Genomic DNA, 19,815 nt, shown 5'->3' on the forward strand with positions numbered 1-19,815 from the left:
GTACTCAGGTGTCAAATGAGTACCTGGCCATTAACAGCGTTGTCTCTGTCCGAAAAAATTGTAATATCGCCTAACAGGCATCATGTCCCGTCTTACATGTTAAATGTTGCTGTTGGCCAGGGACCCCTTGTAAAGCACTTTGAGCACATTTAGTGGATATTACGCTATATAAAAGCTCAATTTAAAAAAAATTAAGTGGTTCTTTCATTCATCTTGCTTTGTTGATAAAGGGGAAATCCGAAACGTCCATTTTATCTGTTTTCGTATATTAAATTGAAGTTCACATTCAATTTCACAATGTTATTGATCTCTTCGAGTTTCAAGCAGCAACATTTACATTACACCTTAACCCAATAGGAAGTTTAGTTTACCGTGACTAACACTGGTCTAAATAAATAAATAAAATTCCCTTTATTCATCCCATAGAGGTAATTTGTCTCTAGGGTCTATTCCCAGGGAAGACTGGAATAACCGCGGTGCAGCGCCGCAAATTGAGCTAGGGCGAGGTGACTTGCTCAAGGCCGCACAGCGCAGCGGCGGGTGAACGAACTCGGTTCCTTTCGGGTACGAAGCAAAGACAGTGCCGCTGATCCACGCTGCCCCTATGCCTACCACATGAAGTATAATAAAATGTCTAGCGTGATTGGTGATTGTGATGCTCATATGAGTATTATAATAAAGGTTACAATACGATACTAAATAGTATGTAGTAGACTATAGTCAATAGCAACGAAAATTATCGAAGCAAGACCTCAAAGTCAAAGACTCAAAGTCCGTGGTCCATAAGATAAAAACACAATGATTCAATGACTCTCTCTCTCTCTAACTAAAATCGAACGTAAACAGTAAAATCTTTCCATTGGATATACTAAATCAACTTAAACTCAAAGTAAACTAATTATTGTCCAACAGTAGTTTTACGGGGATGTGAGATTTTGAGAGTGGAGTGAGAGTCAGAAGACGAAATGACTTACCTTCACAGAATACTCTTTATTCTTCGTGCTGGCTTGAACTTTGCCGAACATCATGCCATCTGAGTAAGTGAAAGTCAAAACATGACCTGACTGATGATGATTTTCACCTCGCGAGACACTTTTATGCTCATTGGAGAAGTATTTCATAAGGGCGGAGATGGAAATAAAGTTAGTGTCGCCATTTTTCTCGATTGTTTAGAGCCAGCCGGTTCGTTACCATGCGTTGCTGCGCGGGATGACGTCACGGCTTTTGAAGACTATTCTAATTTGATCCATTGAACGTCATCCAAAGGTCACCAAAGTTCAAAAGAGGTCAACTACATTTAAAATTCACTCCCATAGTAGGTAAAAAGTAGATCAGGAAGTCGTTTCCTCTGACCTTCCACTCTTTATAGGGTCAACCGAAGCTGGTGCAATATTGTAAATAAATAAAGTATAGATGATAGGTTAAAGACTGTCTTTTCTGGAATGGCGCTTGTTTCTTGTCGCCTAAATCTTAACTGGAGTGATTTCATCGGGGATCCTCGAAACAAGTTCGCCCTCTCCGAGTTCTTCTTCCTCTTTTTCTACTACTACTACTACTACTACTACTACTACTACTACTACTACTACAACTTCTACTACAACAACAACAACAACAACTACTACTACTACTACTACTACTACTACTACTACTACTACTACAGCAACTACTACTACTACTACTACTACTACTACTATTAAAACTACTACTACTACTACTTAAACTACTACTACTAGTACTACTACTACTACTACTACTACTACTACTACTACTACTACTACTACTACTACTACTACTACTTCGTCTTTCACACTTTCAACATCGTCATCATCATCATCATCTTCTTATTCTTCTTCTTCTTCTTCTCCTTCTTTATTGGTTGGAGAGCTTCGAACCTCCAATCTTTAAACTGTCAAGGAAAACTACCCTGGCCATTTATAGGAACAAGGTCTATTTGTACACCGTGGTGCATTCGCCTAAAATTTAAAATAAATATGACAAAGAGTTGGTTCCGATTTAACATGGCTAGAAAAAATGCAAGATAAATTTTTGCCAATTGCATACCTTTTCTGTGTTATCTAATTAAATATAAAAATAACAACTTTGTCTGCCCCGGAAGATTGGCTATGAAGTTCTCCCATTGCCTATTCTCGAATTCATGGCAGTTTTTCATCGAGGTATCGGTCAATATAAAGCAGCAACATGTTAATCCGCAAAATTGAAAATAATTTTTCTCATTTTGTTTTGAAGTGTCTGCAATCAAGCATCAACTGGAATTAAAACGTAAGTGTATCGTTGTTTCTTTACTCTTTGAAACGTTTGTCACCAAATCACCACTTGTTGTAATTCAGATACCCAGTTGATCCAATTCGGACACCCGGTAGTTCCAATCAAACACCCAGTTGTTCCAATTCAGACATCCGGTTAGTCTGATCAGAAACTCAGTTATTCCAATTCTGACACTCGGTTGACCCGATCTGAAATCCAGCTTTTACAATTCGGACACCCGATTGTTCCGATCAGAAACCCAGTTGTTTCACTCAGTATTAACAATTCAGACACTCAGTATTAGCAATTCAGACACTCAGTATTAGCAATTCAGACACGCTTTTTTATATCGTTCCATTTCGGCTAGCCACTGCCAGGCTGGAATTGATTTACTAAACGCCAAGTCTATTGTGAAGTTGGGTTCATAAGACCTAGTTTTCCGCGTTACTTACATTTCTTAACAAGCGGAACAGCCAAAATCAGTTCTTAGTAAATACGTAATCGTTGAATAATGCTTTAAACGCGGGGAATAAATATTTTTCTTAACGACTTCAGAATATTTTTGCAAATTTTATTGGTATGAAATAGTGAAGAGTCCAATGCTGTACAATAAAATAAATAAACATTTAGAAGCACGTGGCAAAACACATGTTCCTGTCTTTGACATCTCACCTTCCAATGTAAATTATTTTAAAAAAAATAACCATTAAAAATGGCTGTTAGGCAACATATTCATAAATACTCGATCAAGCGTCGTATACTATCTAAATATTGATTTTTTATTAAACAAATGGTAAAATTTATCAAAAATTACTGTCGGTCTATTTTTAGACCACGGTCAAGGTTATTCTCCAAAATCAATGCGCTTGTGTGAACAAAACAAGAACTATTTGAAATCTGGTTTTCGGAATAATTTAGCCATATACAAAGAATTTAACTAAATAACAATTTTATTTGTACGTGTTTGTTTTTAACTGAATGTGTATTATCTACAATTTGAACGACAAAAACGGGATACCTGTTTTGTGCGCAAAGTTGTCCGGCTGCTAAAGTTCCTAATCACCAGCAAAGAATGGCAGTCCAACTTATGCAAAGGTAAGATTCCAATTTCAGTGTTTGAGTTTGTAATTTGTACCGAGTGGTTTTGAGAGCAGGAAACGATTTAGTTCAATGTTAATCCATAATAGCGTTCTGGTATTTAACTTTGGATGGCTCACCGGCATAATTTTTAACAGTCATTAGAGACTTTCAGCAGATCATTTTGGACTTAGTATTAGACTTAAGACCTATCTATCACATGATCGCTGTCCTATTAAAATTGGAAAACACCATGTGACGTGTGCAAAATTTAGGTCACGCATTCAAAACAATAGTCTGGCCGCATGTGGTAAAACACGTGCTCCTGCCTTTGACCGCTCACCTTCCATAGCAAATTATAGAAAAAAATATCCATTAAAATGTGGCTGTCGGGTGGCAAAATAAACACATACTCATAAATACTCGATCGCGCATCAAATAATGTCTAGATGTTGATATTTTATTAAACAAATGGTGAAATTTATCAAAAATAAATGTCAATTTATTTTTAGACCAGGTAAAGTTAATTATTCAAAAATTAATGCGCTTGTGTGAACAAAACAAGAACTATCTGTAACCTGATTTTCAGAATAATATAGACATATATGTTGAATTTAACTACATTAAAATTTTATTTACACATGTTTGTTTTAACTGAAAGTGTATTATCTATAATTTAAACAACAAAGACGGAAGCTCTATTTTGGGCGCAACGTTGTCCGGCTTCTAACGTTCCTAATCAGCAGTCAGCAGCAATGAACCGGAGACCAAATACCGTAATTCAAAGGTACGGTTTCATTTTCAGTGTTTGAGTTTGTAATCTGCATCGATGGTTTTAAGAGAAGGTAAATATTTAGTTCAATATTAACACGTAGTAGCTTTCTGGTCTTTAACTCTGGATGTTTCACTCGCATAATTCTAGAATGCTTTGTAGATGTTTTTCATATAGTCTACGATTCACTTCGCATTGTCAGTCACTAGTACTAGAGTCCTAGTAGACAGCTCCACTCACCGAGATTCTCACTTACAAAGTTGACATCTCCTTCGCTCATGTCTGCTTCATGTTCAAGCAGTGACTGATACTGATACTGTTTGAGGAAACACACTTTTCATAATAATAGGTGGATAATAGTTTTAAATTGTCGTGTTGTGGGTAACAGCTACAATCTAGAACGTCTTGTGTATCAATAATCGTAATTTAACCCCCCCCCCCTCCAAAAAAAAAAAAAAAATAAAAGAAAAGAAAAAAGCAGAACCCCCATTAGTAGGTTGGAATGTCAACAGAAGCAAAAATAAAAAAAACATTAAAAAATCAATAAGTAAAATAAAAGAAATCCCATCTGTCGTAGTACGTGGCTTTCACCATTTTCAACTGGCAAAAGTCTAGCCTAGTCGTATTATTCACTCTCGCCTTGTCCTTGCAATATGTTCCGAGTTCGGAACAACCTTTAGGTCTTTTGATACCTGCCGACGTGCACTTATTTGAAGGTCTGTTAATCCAATTCACTATTGGCTCATTGTTGTAATGGCTCTTTTTTAATGGCACAAAATTTTACCCATAACAAAAATATTAAACTAGGCCTATAATAGCATTCGTATGTCAGACCTGCATATATGTACACGTCGATACATTTTCGTGAATATTGATTGGTTAATTGCCAGAATGTGGGCAGGGCAATACTTCCAGGACTGCACACCAATATCTCAAGAAATTCAGAGGCTCATGATTGTTATGTTATTTAAATCTGAAAAAAAAGTTTTTGATTCAGTTGGAATAATTATGGCAGTCCACAGCGTTTTCTCTTGGTTAGAAAAATAGAAAGCAATATCATCTCACATTCAGTCATTGAATGATATTCATATAGAGCTAACAATGAACAAGAGCTATAATTACCACATTTCGTTATTATTTTCAATGGATTTATTTAACTTCTGGTATTGAATGAAAATTTGAAATTAATATAGCAATGTTTGAATAGATAGATGGGTCTAATATATGTAAATGTGAAACTTATTCAGAGAGTAGAAAGCACTTGTTAAAGTTTGTTGCTTCGTGTTACAGAAACAGGAATAACTCTAGTTGCATGAGCCTTATGACTCTAAAGGACCACACATTTCAATGTAAGGTGAAATACCATTTAGTGTTTTGATAATATAAACATGACCTATGTCTTAAAGTTTTTGCTTATATTCAATAAAAACATTAGAAAACACAATGAACCTAGACCTCAGATACCACAAGGTTGTAAAACTGTTGTGTCAGATCTCATTTTATCAGAGATTTAATTGAAGACATGTTTTGTTTTATTAACTTTTTGGTCACAGTAGCCAATTCGAATAAACTGAAAAATTAATGCCTCTTGATTTCACTTTAAAGTCAAATAAAATATCAATTGAGAGAGCTTTCTTATCATTCCGTAGGCAAAATCTAAATAAGACACATTTCAAATATATAGTATTTCATATGTATGACAAAATCCTACAAGCTTCTTGTTATTAAGACTCTTGATTACTGGCGGTGATGAAAGAAATGTTCTAAAAATAAATCAAAAGTAGGTAATCTAAAGTAACCAGAGAGGTTTATTTTTAATATCAACCCAATGTAAATTCGTAATAAGCTGCAGTATCAGGCCCCTCTATCATTACCCCCAAAAATTGATTAAACTGATAGGGATGTGTATAAAACTTTAACAAAAACCAACAACCCCTCTTCCTCCCCCCCACCCCTCCTCAAAACACACAAACATTCATACATTTTTGGTATATTAGTTTTTCTAGAACCAGGGGAGACTCGTTGCCGAACGATACCCCCCCCCCCCCCAATACACACACCTATTTAGTCTTAATTTTTAAAACCACTCATTAAATTTACACACTATTAACAAAATATAGCACAGTGAGGGGCCCAGGATAGAAATTAAATTTGACCCTCCTCCATGCATCTTACAATAAAAAGCCTTTTATCTTTCTCACACTTGTCAAATATGGCGAAACAGCTTAGAAGATGTTAAGTGTCATAGTTTGACACCTTTCAAATATCAAAGATGCGACAAGGGGTTGAGTAGGAGAATTTGGTTGTTGTTTTTTTAATCTCCCTCCCCACCCCCCTTTCCCCTCTTCCACCTGCCCCTCTCATTCTTTCATCCTTCACCCCACTCTGCCATTCCTTCCCCACACTCTAAGCAAACAAACAAAACAAAACAAAAACAACAATAAAGTAGTTTGTGGCAAAGCGGCTACCACCTTAACTCCTGCAAATAACTTAAGATATTGAAGATCAGTAGCAGGGATCCCTTATTTGTTACTTTTCCAGCAATGAGCAGGTATCGACGGGTCCATACATGCAGGTCTGACATACGAATGCTGTTATAGGCCTAGTTTAATATTTTTGTTATGGGTAAAATTTTGTGCCATTAAAAAAAAGCAATTACAACAATGAGTCAATAGTGAATTGGATTAACAGACCTTCAAATAAGTGCACGTCGGCAGGTATCAAAAGACCTAAAGGTTGTTCCGAACTCGGAACATATTGCAAGGACAAGGCGAGAGTGAATAATACGACTAGGCTAGACTTTTGCCAGTTGAAAGTGGTGAAAGCCACGTACTACGATAGATGGGATTTCTTTTATTTTACTTATTGATTTTTTAATATTTTTTTTATTTTTGCTTCAGTTGACATTCCAACCTACTAATGGGGGTTCTGCTTTTTTCTTTTCTTTTCTTTTTTTTTTTTTTGGAGGGGGGGGGGGGGGGGGGGTTAAATTACGATTATTGATACACAAGACGTTCTATTTTGTAGCTGTTACCCACAACACGACAATTTAAAACTATTATCCACCTATTATTATGAAAAGTGTGTTTCCTCTAACAGTATCAGTATCAGTCACTGCTTGAACATGAAGCAGACATGAGCGAAGGAGATGTCAACTTTGTAAGTGAGAATCTCGGTGAGTGGAGCTGTCTACTAGGACTCTAGTACTAGTGACTGACAATGCAAAGTGAATCGTAGACTAGATGAAAAACATCTACAAAGCATTCTAGAATTATGCGAGTGAAACATCCAGAGTTAAAGACTGGAAAGCTACTACGTGTTAACATTGAACTAAATATTTACCTTCTCTTAAAACCATCGATGCAGATTACAAACTCAAACACTGAAAATGAAACCGTACCTTTGAATTACGGTATTTGGTCTCCGATTCATTGCTGCTGACTGCTGATTAGGAACGTTAGAAGCCGGACAACGTTGCGCCCAAAATAGAGCTTCCGTCTTTGTTGTTTAAATTATAGATAATACACTTTCAGTTAAAACAAACATGTGCAAATAAAATTTTAATGTAGTTAAATTCAACATATATGTCTATATTATTCTGAAAATCAGGTTACAGATAGTTCTTGTTTTGTTCACACAAGCGCATTAATTTTTGAATAATTAACTTTACCCTGGTCTAAAAATAAATTGACATTTATTTTTGATAAATTTCACCATTTGTTTAACAAAATATCAACATCTAGACATTATTTGAACACGATCGAGTATTTATGAGTATGTGTTTATTTTCCACCCGACAGCCACATTTTAATGGATATTTTTTTCTATAATTTTCTATGGAAGGTGAGCGGTCAAAGGCAGGAGTACGTGTTTTACCACATGCGGCCAGACTATTGTTTTGAATGCGTGACCTAAATTTTGCACACGTCACATGGTGTTTTCCAATTTTAATAGGACAGCGATCATGTGATAGATAGGTCTTAAGTCTAATCTCATCTCATGTAGTTCCATATCTGAAGCAGACGTCGGAGGTCATCTTCCGCCAAGCTGATCTATCTCTTGCCAATTCTATTAAAGCAGCGCCACCTTTCTCAGCTTCATCTGTCCAAGTTCTTATCCCTTTCAAATACGTTATTCTTTGTCTTCCTCTTATTCTTTTTCCATTCATCTTTCCAGTCAAGGCGAGTATTTCCAAACCAGGGTGGCGGATAATGTGTCCTAAAAATTCCATTTGGCGTTTGATGATTTTTGTTATCAGTGATCTTTTTCTGTTTGCCATTTCTAAAATTTCTTCATTTCTTTTCCTTTCCATCCATGACACCCTCATCATTCTTCTGTAAAACCACATTTCCACTGCGTCCAGTCTTTTAACCATGGTCTTGTTTATGGTCCAGCTCTCACAACCATATAGCAGCACAGACAGTACATAGCAATCCAGGACTTTGATTTTTGTTTTCATGCTAATATTCCTGTTTTTCATAATTGTATGCAGCTGGTTGAATGCATTCTTCGCCATACCTATTCTTTTCTTTATTTCACAATCTGATTTTCCATTGGATGTTACATTGAAGCCTAAATATTTGAAACATTCAACTTGTTGTATTGTTTGTCTTCTGCTTGTTATTACACAGGCTGGTGGGTTATTATTTTTAGATACCGTCATACATTCTGTTTTAGATATATTCAGTTCCAGTCCCATATTTTCACTACTCCTGACTACAACATCCAGTAATTCTTGTAGTTCATGTTCAGATTCTGCCAGTAGAACCGTATCATCTGCATACCTCAGATTTGTTACATTCTTTCCTCCAATACACACCCCCTTCTTATGTTCGATATCTCTTAATATCATTTCACTATAGAGGTTGAATAAATCTGGAGACAAAACACACCCCTGCCTAACTCCTCTTCTAATAGGTGTAAAACTGCTTAGTTCGTTGTCAACACGCATTGCTGCTTCTTGCCAAGTCTAATACTAAGTCCAAAATGATCTGCTGAAAGTCTCTATTGTCAGTGTCAGTCATTACAGTACAGCTTCACTCGCCGATTCTCACTTACAGAGTTGACGTTTCCTTCACTCATGTCTGCTTCTTGCTCATTCATTGAGTGATTCGAATACTGTGTGAGAGAACACACTTTTAGTAATTTATGACATTTTATGGGTAACGTTTATAGTCTAGAACGTGTTTCAGTCATAACTTGTACAAAAACAAAACAGAAAGGAACAACAAAAAAGCAGACACCAGTCTCAACAAAAGTTGTTTTTTTTTAATCCTCATCTTTTGTGGTGGGTAGCTTTCACCGCTGGTCATATTTTATTGACTCTCGCTCTTTCCTGACCTGATAATAGATTTCGAAACAATCTTTAGGTCTTGATTCTCTCATTATCTGTTCATGACTGGAAAAGGAACAAGACAAAGGCAGAGGGTCTCTGTCATCGATTTTCAATATCTTGTGTTGTTTGAGGGATTTTGATTTAAGTTGGTAGCCGCTTTTGCCACATAAGACTTTTTGTTATCGTTTTTGCTGAGAGTCGATGGGAGAAGGAATGGCAGAGGGGGAGGAAGGGGTGAAAAAAAGAGAATGTCTGGGGAAGGGGGAGGGTAGGGAGATTTTAAAAAAAAAAGAAAAGAAAATGTCCCACTCAACCCATTATCGCATCGTTGATATTTGGCAGGTGTCAAACTAAATGAATGACGTTTTGAATCTTCCAAGCCGTTTCGCCTTATTTGTTTGGTAACTGTGTGAAATAAAACATATTTTATTGTAAAATGCAGGGAGTGCGGTCTGATATTTTCGTCATCGCTGTGATTAGTCCCAGACAGGTTCTACCGATAACGAAAATTGGTTATTCCCAGACAGATAAAAGAAAAAAAAAAAAACCAATAATTTTTTACCTTTTTAAAAAATAAAAACGAATGTTAAGAAATTCATGCTCTGAAACGGAAGAAGGCCAAATAAATAAAAGGAGAAAAGAACAAACTCGCTCAAAAAAAAGGGGGCGGGGGGGGGGGGGGGGGGGGGGGGGGGAGCGATTGAATTCGAATCCGTGCAGCTAAAATGAGCAACGAGTTTCCCTTGGCTCAAGAAAATTGAAAATGAAAAAAAAAGTAAGTTTGTGTATGAGTCCTGGGGGGGGGGGGGGGGGGGGGGGGAGTCGTGGGGTTCCGTTACAGTTTTATACACATCCCTGTTAGTTCAATCAATTTTGTGGGTAATGATCAAGAGGGGCCTGGTCCTACAACTCTTTACGGATTTACCTTGGATTGAAATGAAAACTAAAGCTCTCTGATTACTTTAGATTACCTACTTTTATTTCATACGTTTTTTATAAAGAGGAAGCTTTTTAGGATTTTGTAATTCATAGGAAACACCATGATATGTGAAATGATGTCTTATCTAAATTTTGCCTGAGGAATGATAAGCCAACAATTTTGAAAAGCTCTCTCTATTGATCCAATTATCAAACATTTTATTTGTGATCAGATATTTTATTTGACTTTAAAGTGAAATATAGAGGCATTAAAAATATTTAATGTTTATTAGACTTTTCTTATGTGATCAGAAAGTTAAATACAGGAAAAAATGATCAAATGAGCTCACCAGAAGGTAAATAAAGGCCCATTTTTTAAAAGCTAATCGACATCGGTTATGTAATCTTGCCTTCATGATCATGAAACTTCTGATAAAATTAGACCTGACCCAACGGTTTTAACAACCTTGTGGTATCTGAGTTCCAGGTCCATTATGTTTTATAATGTTTTATTGAATATAAGCAAACCATTGAGAAATAGGTCATGTCTATATTCAACATTGAATGGCATTTTTTCTTACATTGAAATAAGTGGTTCTTTAGAGTCATAAGGCTCATGGAACTGGAGTTTTCCCTGTTTCTGTAACATGAAGCAACAGACCTTGAATAGTGCTTGATAACTTTCTTTAAACAATAAATGGTATTTCATCTTACTTTGAAATAATTGGTCCTTTAGAGTCATAAGGCTTATGGAACTGGAGATTTTCCTGTAACATGAAGCAACATACTGTAACAAGTGCTTGCTGAAATCTGAATAAGTTGCACATTTACATTTTACTAAAAGTTAGATCCAGTTATTCATTCAAACATTGCTATCTTAATTTCGAATTGTCATTTAATTAATACATATAAAGTTAAATAAATCCAATGATAATAATTGATAAAATAAGGTAATTATATCTTTTTTATTCATTGTTTGGTCCATATGAATTTTACTTTATGATTTTGTGTGAGATGATATTGCTTTTCATTGGACCATGAAAAAATGCTTTAGGATGCCATGCTTATCTTTTTTTTTTTTTTTTTTTGCTTTTCAGATCTAAATAACATTACAACAAGAATGAGTCTCTGCATTCCTTTAATTGTTCTGGAAGCATTGACCTGCCTACCATGGGAATTAATCAATTTATATCATTGAGTCTTATCCTTCTAGATTATCAAAATGGCTTTCATTTGTTACTGTATCTTATAGAATTCCTCATGTATCATTATGGACCCTTCTACGTTTTTTTTATTGGAATTAATGGGTTTTTTTCTCTATATTCTATATTCTTCATAAAACCTCTCAGTTTTATTGACCTATCAAGTATACTCTAGAGACTAGAGAGCGGTGATTAAGAAAATATGACCATATTTTGCTTTCGAGCGTTTCTTAATTTTAAAAGCAGTACCTACTGTAGTTTGTAAAGATTTTAAAAAACTTTTTTTCTAATGACAGTGTCTAATACACGTTAAAACCAATGCATATCTATCCCTATGTAATTTTGGCAGTGATCTCTCCATTTTAATGGTATTGTCTCCTGTTTCTTTATACAAATGCCATGTGAGCTTGTTATACACTTGAAAGAAACATTTACATAGGGAAGTCAAGAAGAATATGGCAAAAGAAACCTGCTTCCTTGGTTATGAATAAGAAATTTAAAAAGAAATAGGCAATGATCTCTTTATCTTGTCTATCATTTAACTTTCTAATTATTTTCTAAAGTGTATTATATCCTTTTCTGTATTTATAATTTAATTTATCAACAAGATAAGAGTACTGATGAATCCATTTATGCAGCTGATTCTAATGGTAGTAGAATTTGATAGATGTGACCATGTGATGTTGCAGAATCAGAACCTTTCTTAACCAAAGCTTTTGCTGAGGCTCTTAAATCACAGATTAAAAAATGGAACTACACAGTTTCAGTAATAATTATCAATTTTCTTTATTTTTTTTCTTTCTCTTTCACAGGATGAGAATACAAGCATACATTTAACCGAGAAACATCGTATCTATATTTTTTAAAAATGATTTTCAGTTTGAATAACATGAATATGTATGAAATGACAATAAAAGTGGTTTAAATTTATAATCTGTTTTTAATTTATTTGGATTTCACAAGTTGTGTTATGGCCCTCAGACACGGCAGGACGGGTGAGACTGAGAACCAGTCCTCACAATAGCACTAGAGGTCTTGTATATGCAAGATGTGATTTCCATTTATACAGTTTAAAGACTGTCCTTTTTTTATTCATTCTGCTGCACGCTGTACGTTTGTTTGTTTGTTTGTTTTTGTTTCTTGTTTAAAAAAAGATTCTTTGGGCTTTTTTCCTTCAATCTAAGACTTGATTGAATTCTGACTCGATGCAAATCAACTTTGTTCCAACACCTCAATTTCAAATTACAATGAACGTGTGCGCCCTTCCTTCTCTGTTAACCTACATGTTATTGGATATGTAAGTTTAATACATATACGTCTACCACAATGGTAGACTAGCAATTTATCTAAATATATTGCATTCATCTTTTGTAATAACTTTCCATTCTGCGTTACACATAAAAGTTAGTAATGCCGGGTTACAGAAGTATTTTGATGTTAAAAAGATCAGCATCCTAACATTCTAATCTTTGTCATCTTACTTATATGTTGGCAGGTGTAAGACGTATTAATTTTGCAAGTCATCATCATCATAGCTTGTCGCATCAACACCGAACCCACTCCACAGCATCTGGGGAGCAGACTCTTAGGTTATGGTCAGTGCAGCTGAGCCCATCCTGGTATTCTCTAAGGATGTCTGCTCTGGGCATTCACATGTACACAAGCTAGTCTCAGCCGGCCCCCACTTTTTCATGCTTCCAGTTGTTCTCATAAGTTTTGCCCGTGATCTGTTCAGTGTTACCAATTCATTCCTGGGGAGCTCGGTTCCTTAGGACAGTTCTTCTCTCGGATCTCCAACAGCTTCATTTGCATGATTGTCCCCCTCTCTCAGTGGAATGCCTGTAAACAGCTGCATAGTCAGGGTTGATGCTTTCTTCCATCGTGAAGCTCTTTCTCGACTTCAGTCTACTTGTCATTGGGCTGTGGTCATGGAGGGGGTGCCTTTGGTCCATTTTCTGTTCATATTTCTGGGCTTTGGAAGTAGTGGCTCTTCGAATATGGGGAGGTGCAATGACTGGAACTGCAGTCGGTTTCAAGTTACTCTAATGATCCGGCAGGTGTTATTTTGACATGGCAGGATCTTGCCCAGACTGGTGAGACCTATTCGGCTGATGAATAGCAGAGGGCTAGTATGGTTGTCCTGACTGTTTTCGGATCTGCTCCCCATGTAAGTTTTTTTTCTCTTTTCTTAGGAAGTTGTTTCTTGTGGCCACCTTTGCTTTTGTTTTCTTTGTTTTCTGAGAAAAAGACATTGTGTGGTCTACTGTAACCTGTAACACCGAGGTACATGGGGAATGTGTTCTTCTCCAATAATAATAATAATAATAATAATAATAATAATAATAATAATAATAATAATAATAATAATAATAATATAATTATTATTATTATTATTATTATTATTATTATTATTATTATTATTATTGTTATTATTATTATCATTATTATTATTATTATTATTATTATTATTATTATTATTATTATTATTTATTATTATTATTATTATTATTGTTATTATTATTATCATTATTATTATTATTATTATTATTATTATTATTATTATTATTATTATTATTATTATTATTATTATTATTATTATTATTATTATTATTATTATTATTATTATTATTACTATTATTATTATTATTATATTAGTAGTAGAGGTCTTGTTGTAGAAATAGTAATATGTAGTAACAGTTGGACCACGTACATAAACATGAATATTTATATAGGGCATTTCTACAGATAGCCGTGAGTAATGCGCTTCACAATGTTTCATATCATCCCCCCCCCTCTTCAACAAGCCATATTTAACCATATTCAGTGTCATACAGCCTGTTAGGCGACCCTTGTGCACTAAAACTGTCACTACACTATCCGTCATTTCTGTATCCAGATACTCGTCCAATCGAGTGGGGTAAAGTGTCTTAGCCAGGGAAACAACGCAGAGACCATAATTTTTCTCCCAACCTATTACTGATCACACTTAGCATTGGCATTGCTTGACTTTTGTGACAAGACGAAAACCGTACCGCTGAGCCATACGCTCCATAAGTTCTAGATAGTATAGTTTTGTGGTATCAGTGGTTATAGTACAGTAGTGGTAGTGCAGTTGTAGCAGAAGTAGTAGTAGTATTCTGTCAAAAGGGTCATCTAAGCGAAGAGATAGGAGATAGATTCGAATTTACTCTCTTCATCGCATTGACCGTATGCTTTGATTATTTGATACACTGTAAAAAAAACTATGCTCCACCTTAACCAAAAACAAGCAACAATCTTCGTTTCCCTGGACATAGATATGGTTTTGTTTACGGGAGGAGGGGGAACCATGATTATGGTTTTCCTACAAAATAAAAGAAGGGGTATTTTGGCTATGAAAACTATGGTTGTGGTCTCCCTGGCTGGCTTAGACTTAAGAGTAAACATCTTGAATTTATTCACGGCCAACTTCAGTTTGCTGCCTAAGCAACATGTAAACAAAAGGTTGGTTGGATGCGCATGACATTACTAAAGGTCAACTGCAGCATAGTTCGGGTCATTTATAAACAAAACTAGGTCACGTGTAATTGTTTATTTTATTGCACAGCAATGGACTGCTTTATAGTGGAAAAGACACATGATTGGCAATTAAAAAGAATATTTTGGTGCACATGAATACAAATCTAACGTTTCGTCTCTTTTTTTTTATGGGGGGGGGGGGGGGGGGGGCAAATTGACATTCAAGCAGATTGAGAAAGATACATCTTATGGTGAGTAGAATTACTAATACCATGCAATTTTGTCACGAAATATCTAATAATTTACTTGGAAGGGTGGAATAAACGTATTCTTTCATTTCTTTGTATTTATTAAACTCGTTATAATTTTGTCGTGCAATAACACGCAAACTCAAGCTCGTAGTGTGAATGTGCACGAAAAAAAATACTCGTTTAATGAATGCAAAGAAATGAAAGAATCGAATAATTAGTCCACCCATCCCATAGAACAGTAAAGTTGATGCCCCAAACGTAAACAAAGGTCGAGAAGCACATGGCAAATCACATGTTCCTGTCTTGACAGCTCACGTTCCAATGTAAATAATAGAAAGAAAATAACCTTTAAAATTTGGCTGTTAGGTGGCAAAAGAAACACATATTCATAAATACTCGATCATGCATCAAATAATGTCTAGATATGGATATTTTATGGAACAAAAGGTAAAATTTATCAAAAGTTACGTCTATCTATTTTTAGACCAGAGCAAATTATTGCGCTGGTATGAACAAAACGAGAATTATTCGGAGCCTGATTTTCATAATAATTTAGTCTTATATTATTATTTCTGCAACTGTTAGATTTTATGTAAACATATTTTCAATACTGAAAGTATATTGCCTACAACTCAAACTACAAAATTGGGAGACCTATATTGTGCGTAAATTATTCCGGTCCCTAACGGAAATCACTAGCAACTTGTTATTGTTTACGTTTGGGGCATCAATTTTACTGTTCTATTGGGAAACCCTATTTTTTAAAGTAAAAATGTAATCGTTGAATAATGCTTCGAACCTGTTGAATAAAAATGTATTCAACGATTGCAGAATATTTTCACTCATTTTATTTGCTTAAATACATGCTGAAAAGACTGCTTATTGGCCATCTAAAATAATCTTTGGTGCTTATGAATACAAATTGTTTTTATTTGGGTCAAAAGTTTCATACTAGCAGATGAAGAAAACAAAGCTGTTTAAGAATTTGAAGATTCACTCACTGAATTCTATCCTACGAAAGACCAGCACAATCTGCAATACGACACACTGGAGCAGGTTGACCGAATAATTTGGTTTCTCCTACAAGCATCGGATTTCGACACGCTTGAATTCTAGCATGCTTTTTTGGATTTTTCAGAGAGCGTAGGTCCTAGACTCCAGAAAGTACTGTATAAATGTGTGATGGAATATGATTAATTCATTTATTATCGAGGTTATATTAAAGTAATTTTCATCTGAATTTGATCATTCCTTTTTATAAAAAAGAATTGTTAAATCATTACTTATAGAATAAAATTTGCTTATTTGGATGTTCCAACTAAAACTAAAAAAGTTTGACTTATTAATTGCCCAGTAGAGGTCAATACCAAAATCGAGTTATCTCCCATTAAAAAGTTGCATACCTCGAAGAGTGTGGTTTGTCTCAGTGAAAATTGAGATATTGTTCTTAGGGATGGCAATCCATTTGATGAGCAGCTGAGGAATTTAGTTTCCTTTGATAGCAAGGTCTGTGAATCTTCAGACTTTTTGCAAAAGTCAGAATACCTCATTGAATCTCTTGGGAATGTGTAATCCAATTCTTACCAAAAATGTGTCTTAGACTTGGGGTAATCAATATTCTTAGCCCCAAAGAAAAAAAACCAGTTGTACAAAGAAAGCGAGCCCGAAAAAAAATCCTCATTATAGTATTAGGAAAGATAACTCATACTGGGTTATCTTGTTGAGAAGTTATAATGAGTTATGCTCCTTGTAATTTATATCAATATATTTCAATTGGATTTGAATAAAGCACTTCCTTTTGGTGTCCTCAACAAATACGCTTCTCCTGGCTGAAGACTATAACAAACTTAATCTATAACACCCGCAATATAACTAAAATTGAAATAAAAATCAAGTAGCAAGCACGGTGTCTGTGGGAAAATGTTTCTTATATTTCATAGCCGGGGTGGTGATCTATTTCTTTAGGTATGAATCATCAACCATTCCACCTCCTTTTTCATCAAGAGGAATATTCCGTGCATGCACAAAGTCGGATCTCTTTGAATGGGTGATGGGTTCTATGACTGGTCGTTTGACGATGAGCCGGTGTCTCTAAAGTTTTGTGACTTCATTTTTGTACATGGTGATTATCTTATTACTAAAAAAAAAAAAAACCCAGAGAAATACTTCTCTACTATTGATCTGCTTTTTCTTGTAATATATCTACGCTTTCAATGCTTTTTTGTGGGTTGTTGTTGTTGTTGTTGATGTTGTTGTTGTTGTTGTTATTGTTGTTGTCTGAGGATGATTTGTGCCAGACATTTGGTATGTTTGTTGTTGTTAAAGCGGTTATATTCATTTTTGTTTATTACTGTTTACAGTCCTCAGCTTCTAGCAGCTTAGTATCACTTTGACTTAAACTATTTCACACAAGAAAATATATGAAATGCTTAACCCAATTATTCGTTTTCTTTATACTTGTGAGCTCATTCTACTGACTCGATGGTAGCTACGAGTAGAATTCACGCTTACTGACTTTCATACCAAAGAGGAGACATTGTCAAATAGAGTTACATTTAATAGGGATTGGTAAAAAAATATTGTTACCGTTCTCAGCCTTTAATTCAAATGCTCTATCTCAGGGGCACATCTTCTTTAATTTAGATCAATTTCGAAGGTTACTACGAAGCGATAGAGCTAGGAAAATAACTAAATTACATCATTGATAAACTTCAAATTGTAAACTCATTTAAGGTGAAAACTAAAATCGATGCAATGAAAAAAAAAAAAGAAAATTATGCAGATAACTGTATTTCATCTTGATCCGCTTGTATTTCAAAACTCCCTTGTGGGACATCCGACAGGTTTTGCCAAATCACCTCACATACTATTGTCATTAATCGATTCCATATTGTCGGGCTATTAGTTGGAAATTATATTATAAAAATGTCATTTGGTTTCTTAAAAACGGTGATTTAGATTCATTTGCCAACAACGATTTCAGTATTATCAACAACTTATTGTATTTCAAATAGAAGGTAATGGAAAGGGGGTGGGGGTGTTTTGTCATTTATCGATTTCGAGTTGGCAGTCTGTAATCGTTGAAAAATTGTATGATAAAAATATGATTTGCTTGTTGAACCAGGTAACTGCAGTAATTTAGAAAGACAAAGTATTTCAACATTTCGCCAAAAAATAACAAACTATTACCTTAAAATATCGATCGACTTAAATGACTCTCATCATGGCAAAAAAAAAGAGAAACCTGGAACTTTGCAAGGTCTTAGGTTTGAACGGGTCTTGCCAAGATATTAAGAATATAATATTTTCATCAACAAATCAAGTAAATAAAATCAATAATAAAGCAAGTCATTTAAGTCTATCGATATTTGAAGGACGTGTTTTCTGGCCAAATGTTTAGATACATGTCTTTCCAGAGTAAGATATATAAGTGGTTAACACCGAAAATTTAATTTTATTTGCCAATATCAAATCAGTGTTTTCAACTACCTAGACTGTTTACAGACTAAATCGATGTAATGATTATATTATCAATTTCGAAAATAGATCTGGCGAACCCCGAGGAAAGATAATCATGTCTTTAGCAAGTCAAAATCAGATGACAAAACTCAAGTACTTTGGGGAGCGTTCACATATTACGTCATCAGCTAGGGGGGGGGGGGGGAGGGGGGGTCTACCAAATGTTGACATGTGTTGACATTGGGGAGGGGGGGGGGGTCAGACCCAAGATGATGTCATCAAAACATAGGCAAATTAGGCCTATTTTATTAAATGCAAGAGCTTCAAAAATGGCATTCCAAATAGATTAGCAAAAAGGTGAGAAATTAATTAAATGATGGAATCATCAAAACCGATTGAACTGCTCAAACTGCTTGCTACCATTCAGTTTTGATTCTGAAAAGTTTTCTTCATCAATCATTTGATTTGGTTGTGTCTAGTTTATTAAATATATTTTGGAGTTTTCATCTGAAGAATGAGTAATAGTATTAGTAATACACATCTCTATGAAAAGTTTGTTGATGCCTATTTAAAGGGACATCCTGATGACAAGCGCCAACTTGCATTGGCAAAGGCCCAAGCATTATGGAATGGGCTTAAGGCCAATAAAGTTGTGGACAGAGAAAAAGCTGATAACATGATCATCCAATGGCGTGCAAAGGCAGCAAGCATATCTGCAAGAAAAATTGGAATGTGGGCTGCATTTGTTAAAAAAGCTAAAACAGCTGTTCAAAACAGCTAAAGATAAATTGCTATGATGAGTATTGCCCATCCCTCAAGAAACAAGATGGGAAAGGGGTATCACTTCTCAAAAGGCGAACTTGCCCTAAATGTTCATTGTATCACTCCTCGATCACAGCAATGAAAGACCATTCACGAAAATGAGGCATACAAGAAGAACAGCAAATGGGAGAAAGTGATGACGATGAAGATGAAATTGATGAAATCAAGAAAATCCTACACGACAACGATTTACACCAGCACATCACCGAGACAACA

This window comes from Berghia stephanieae, chromosome 2, assembly GCF_034508935.2.
Source record: "Berghia stephanieae isolate SIO BIC M18660-M18661 chromosome 2, UCSD_Bste_1.3, whole genome shotgun sequence".
NCBI lineage: Eukaryota > Metazoa > Mollusca > Gastropoda > Nudibranchia > Aeolidiidae > Berghia > Berghia stephanieae.